Raw genomic sequence first — 6,399 nt, 5'->3', positions numbered from 1 at the left:
CAGGTCCATTTACCATTTATATTATCCTGATAAGACTTAATCTATTCATTGTATGGGCAACAAAAGCAGAACTAAATTAACTGCATCATATTCAACAAGGCATAGAATACATGAATGAATTTGGTGTCATTGGTTACACTTATTTTGAATAGACCGACAGTACATCTATTTTTAAAACTCTTGACTCAACATGACTTTGGAAAACTATATTAAGTACTAGCTGCTGCTGATTATTGGCAATGTAGGTTGTATCAAAAGAGCCAATTTTGACCAGAATTTAGTTTTGTCTTTTTTTTAAACTTTGACACATTTTAGTTGGAAAATATAAAAAGTTTTTTTTTAATTCAGTGTGTAATTGTAAGAATCGCTTTAGGCCTACAACAAATTTGAAAATGTTAAAACATAATCATCTCTTCAGCTCCTCTAACCTGTACCAGATCTATTCATTGAAAACTGTTGAAAAGGACAGACCCTTAAAAAATATCTTGATTGGATGAACCATCTGTCTATCACCATGTAGCATAGGTGAACTTCAATCAATCAGCTCAATTAACCATATAACGTAGTCAAACTCTTACTGAGGACAGTTGGGAGAAGAGCAAAAACGTCTTTTCCAGACTCCAGTGCCGTTTTTTGGTCTTCTTCAAGTAATGAACCCTCCAGTTCTGATAAAGTGTGATGCTAGCAGAATCTATGCTAACCATCTTCAAAGACACCAAGCGTTAAACCACGCCTGTAGCTCATACCATAGCTACCAGCCGTTCCTCATAGGACCCTGATTGATCTGGACCACTGTGGTTAAAGCCTCACAAGATAGATTCTCACTTGATATTGTGATTTTATGGTGGTTCGGTTAACGGTCTTCGTCAGTGTATGGAGCTTGCTCTGTTATCAGGGTCACATGAGAAAAATGTGGCCATAAACGAGGGAATGATCATATCCCGTCTGTTTCAAGAAAATGTTCATGAAACAACTGAGCCATCTCGTTAAGATTTTTTTTAAATCAAAATATGGTTTCCAAGGTAAAGAAGAACTTCCACACTCACCTTTATCATATGCTACATATACATTTCTCATATTGCTATAACTGCAAGAATGGCTTTTTTGGCAATAAACATTTGACTTTATGTTTCAACAAAACAGATGAAAAAACAACACTGGATAGCCTGTTCTAACCAGATTAAAACAAACTTAACATTATCCATGGCAGCTTACAAACTGTGTGAAATCTTTGGCTGTGGAGGAAAAACCCTGCTTTATTCTTCTTGTAATTCCTTCAGAGATTATAGTGCCAAGAGGCGCACAGAGGATATACTGTATGCTAATGAGTGACTGGAGCTTCATGCTGAACATGTTTGCAAATGGATGGACAGAGAATGATGTGCACAGGCTGTCATTCAGACAAAGTCTGGTCTATTCCCTCCTGCCTTTTTTGTTTAAACACATTTATAGGCCGCAAGGTGAACCACGAAAAGTCTTTTAGAAAATGATTCCCGCTCCGCAGTCTGGCATCTACACAATCTTTAGTTCATAAAAAAGAACGAGTCATGCTAAGCTACCAAAAAAAAGTTTGTCGCTGAAATTCCAGTCGATTGTCGATGCGTCTATGTTTTATGCAGAACTAGTTTCTTCAGAGCGTAATAAGATTTTGGTCGCGAGTGGTGGCACGGTTCGACACGTGATCGTTCTACACCAATACGGTAGCTGCTTTTTGTCAACAGAATGGCAAGATGGCGGCCATCGAGCTGTACCGACGACGAGGAAAACACACCAGAAAGTCGTAAAAAATCAAAATTATTAAAATACAAACATTGTTATATGCATATTACTTCTGTGAAGCACGAGGAGGTAAATGATTTCACCACCACACGATGGAATACCTACAGGACAAGCCTACAACAGTGGCTCGGGTTGAAGGGTGAGTCTCGGGACGTGGCTGAGAACTACAAACACTGTCTTGATCTAGAGTTTGAAAATATTCCCGAGGACGCTGGCTTCCATCACACATGCTACTGTAGGTTTAACGACAAAAACGCCATTGCAAAGGCGGAAAGACGTCTTGCACGTGAGAGAGAGCAAGAAGTTACGGAAGACCACGAAGGCCAATCCATCGACATCGATTCCGAGTTCAACAAAGAAACTCCGATCCAGGTCATAAAGATCAATGTCACTGTGTGACTGTTATGGAAGGTGTACAGTCTGTTCATGTTGTTGAAGACCTGCAGTGTGATCATGAAGAATGTGACACAAGGGTGTTTTTACATGCACAACATGCTGCACGGGAGCATAAAGCTGTCATTATCAAGAGCTCTGACACTGATGTGGCAGTCATTGCTGTAAGTGTGCAGGCAGATTTGCCATGCAGCTTATATGTTTTCACAGGGACTGGCAACAGGACACGTATCATTGACATTACCAAGGTGTCATCAGCTCTCGGAACCAGTGTGTGTTCAGCCTTGATTGGAATTCACACATTCTCTGGGTGTGACTCCACAAGTGCCTTTTATGGCAAAGGAAAAAGAAAAGACATTTTCTGTTGCATGTTGAGAAAGATGAGTACCTTAAGCTTTTTAAAAGTTAAGGTACTACTTAACTTGGAGCAATCAACATTTGCACTTCTTTGCCCAGTATGTATGCACCTTATATGATCAGCCAGCCTGCAAAAATGTAAATGAAGCTTAGGTACAAGGCTTTCTGTATGGCTATCATCGCCTTTGCAGAATTCATGCATTCCCCCTACTACTGATGCCCTCCATCAGCACTGCAAAAGGGCAAACTACCAGGCTGCAAATTAATGTGTCCTGTCTTCAAGCAAATAATAAGTGCTCATCACCTGCTGGATATGGTTGGCAATAGAGGATGGGAACTTACACGTCACCTGGATGACAAGAAATTCCGCCGCCTGACAGTGTTATTGCATGTGATACAACGCAAGCTGCAAAGAGAGTGCCTGTGAGAAGGCAGATGTTCACTGTTTCTCTGCAGGACTGTGTTGCACCAGACTTTATATTGTGTGCAAATTGTGCCAATTACAAAAGACGAGGAAAAGGAAGATGACAACTGTCCTGACACTGACAGTTGAGGACTAGAAGGTCCTTATTTTGATTCATTCCTCTTGTAAGTCTTTTTTTATTTCTGTGTTATGTTAACTTTATATATATATTAGCTAAGAGTTTATTGTTTACTGTTTATTATTGTTTACTTTCTACATTTAACTAAGAGTTTATTGTTTATTTTATACTGTATTTTTTTTATACCTCTCTTATTTTCTATACACGTGTTTTTTTGTAAGCTGCTGGAAATCCAATTTCCTTGCGGGAGTCATCCCAAAGGGATCAATAAAGAGAAGTCTAAGTCTAAAAAGGCAGCCTCTAGAGTTTGGTCCCCGCTTTTAAACCAGAGAGTGACTCCTCCTCTGCACAGCACAGACGATCTTCGGCTGGGGCAGGATTCCCACAATAGCAGGCGGAGAGGATTTTTTTTTTGTTTTTTTCTCGAGGCAGAGCTGGTCTGGTGGCTGCTTCAATCAAAGGGAAAACGGCAGAGGGGAAGGGAGGCTCTGCGGAGAGATGTAAGATGGCAGAGCTACAAATGCTGTTAGAGGAAGAGATTCCGGCCGGTAAAAGAGCGCTTGTAGAGAGTTACCAGAACCTCACCAGAGTAGCAGACTACTGCGAGAACAATTATGTGCAGGTAAGTGTGAGTTGGCCGCCCTTCACCGCGGTTATCTTCAAGCTCCCTTTTGTCGAGGAAAGCTCGGGATTGAATGGTTGTGTTGGGACAGGAAATGTGGATAAAGAAACTGGGCTCGGTTATGAAAAGAAGCTCTCTCTCCGCCTGAAAGCTTGGAGCTGTAGTTTGGATGTTTTTTGTGGTTAGTTTTTTTTTTGGTTTTGTTTACGACTGTGTGGGCATTTATTCAGCTGGTATCTGTTCACACATTTTATTCCGTTTACACAGAGGGTGTGTCTACTTTAAACATATTATATATTATGACACAGCTTCCACTCACTCCTGATGGGGAGGCCTGTGTGTGTGTGTGTTTAAATGCTTTATTTTGAAGGCCCCAACAATAAAGTTAGTGCACTTTCTTCGCTTTAATTGATGCTGACACTGCCTTAAAATGTAGAACCATATAGGAAGTGTGGGCAACTAGGTCATTGAGCCACAGTGAAACTATAAGTCCGTCAATATTATAGTAACATAGCAGTGCTTTACATCCCATAAGGTCATTAAACACACCATTTAATACCACAAACCCAGTTTAAGCCCCCACTGGGGTTGCTCCACTGCATTATGGACTTGTGAGCACTCAGCAGAGGCCATAATGTCAGTGCTTTTGGCACTGACATTATGGCTTTTTATTGTTGCTGCATGTTTGTAAGACAACTTTTAATGTCACATTAAGAGCATCGTACGTGGTGCATTGGAAGGCAGGTTGCTTTGGGCCAGATGTGATGCAGAGGCAGGTTTTTTTTAATTTTATGTAAGATCATTCAGATGTGTTTGCAGAACTTTGCAGCGAGGCTTTGAGGCAGGAGGAGGAATGCAAAGCAGTTGTTGTAAGTTGATCAATAAAAGGTTGGAGGTATTGATTTTCCTCCCCTTCCAACTTATTCATGGGAACAAAGCTTGTTTTAATCTCTGCTGGCCTGCGTGGGGCTCCACATCTGTCCCCTTTTTAAAGTTGAACTCGTTCTTCTCGATAAAGTGGCCCATTTTTTTTGTGTGTTGTTGTAAAAAAGCTCCTGGATTTATCCCGATGTGTGTCTTTTCCGGTGGAACTTCACTACGGAGACAGCTCGTTTTATTATGGTGACCACAGATTGCTTTGTCTTGTTTTTAATTTAATTCCAGCACAGTAATAGATGCGGTGCGCCGCGAGCTAAAAGAGGAAAAAGAAAGTCAGAGCTTTGGTCTTTTGAGAACAAATTGAGTGACGGACCAACGGCGGCGGTGAGAAAACATTCTTCAGCAGGAAGACGAGCCACCATATCAGCTTCAGAGGGTGTGTCCGCTCCAGCTGTACTCCCCCAGGACTCCCTGTAATTTTGTTTTCTTCCTCGTCCTCGGACGATTTGGCATCGCGAGGCACGGCTCTGAAGCTCTGCCAGTTATAGCCTGTCGGGCAAAACCCTGCAGGTCTTTTCCCGCCGCTCTCTTTTGAACAAAACAAGACTTTTTGTGCAGTTGTGTGTCAGGATAGTTGACAGAATGCTGGGGGACTTTGAATGCAGGAATTTCCTTGTTATGGATTTAGTTTACCACAGACGGCTGTAACATGAGATTTCCCACACTGACACAACACTGGGGCTTGTGATAAAAGCAGAAACAATGTGTGTTAACTTGTGTTGGGCAGTTTTCTTTACTTTCACATTGGTTTTTCAGCAGCATGACGGGATTTTGGATCAAATGAGCAACTTCTGAAGGCCTGTAATGACATCTTTTGGTCCAGACCGCAGTTAATAATAGTGCGTATTTTTTTGCTGAACTGTAGTTTCTGTTCACTTCGAGCATCTTCCTAGCACAGTGACTGGACTTCAGTGTGTTTCTGCGCTGGGTATCGAACCTGCAGGCTGACAGAAATGTGTTTACTGCTCAGTTTATTGCAAATTGGCAAGTTCTAAAAGTCGGCGTCAGATTTTATTAATTATTGGGGAAAAATCTTTTTTGGAAAGTAAGGTCTAGAAAGATTGATTGTTTTGGTAGCGTTACCTAAACGCGCGTACTGTATTTAATATATATATTTTTATATATATATATTTTTTTTAGGTTATGATGTTTAATTCCCTGTTTTCTTCAGTTTTATGGAAATTTTACTGCTTTAACATTTGACTACTTTCATAGTATTGAACCTAATGTTGGCCAAATCCAATGCCCGGTCTGATGTGTACTCTTGTTATTTATTCAGATAGTTTCTGATTTTAAAGCATAAAAAAAAGAGAAAAAAAAAAGTTCTTTCAAAAACTACTGTATCCACGCAATGTTTTACATCTAAAATACCCAGCAGGAGTTTTAAAGACCGATACAGACGGCGTTTGATTTGCTGACATTTTGTCTACAGTAAGTGCATTTAGAGTCAGTACCTATAGATGTCATCAAAACAGACGTGCATCCTTTTCAAACAAACAACTGAAAGCGTTTTTAGAGTGCTGGAGTATTTTTGTCCCCCTTAAAAATGGGGTGCTAACGTTGGGTGTCAAAGTGGAGTCTGAAAAGGTGTGTTTAGTGTCTTTAAATCTGACCAAACATAGACTCCAAAAATAGTATTTAAATCATCACGGGGCTAAAAATCTCCCCTGAGAACCAAATGAATGAGCTGGTGAAATCTGCAAAGAAAATGAACCAGAGTACTTGAACGTTCACGCTGCTGTGGACGAAGAGTACGGCAGGGATGGA

The sequence above is a fragment of the Morone saxatilis genome, unplaced genomic scaffold (genome assembly GCF_004916995.1).
Source record: "Morone saxatilis isolate NCDOM2014 unplaced genomic scaffold, NCSU_SB_2.0 Contig0, whole genome shotgun sequence".
Taxonomy (NCBI): domain Eukaryota; kingdom Metazoa; phylum Chordata; class Actinopteri; family Moronidae; genus Morone; species Morone saxatilis.
This window is presented reverse-complemented; position numbering follows the sequence as displayed.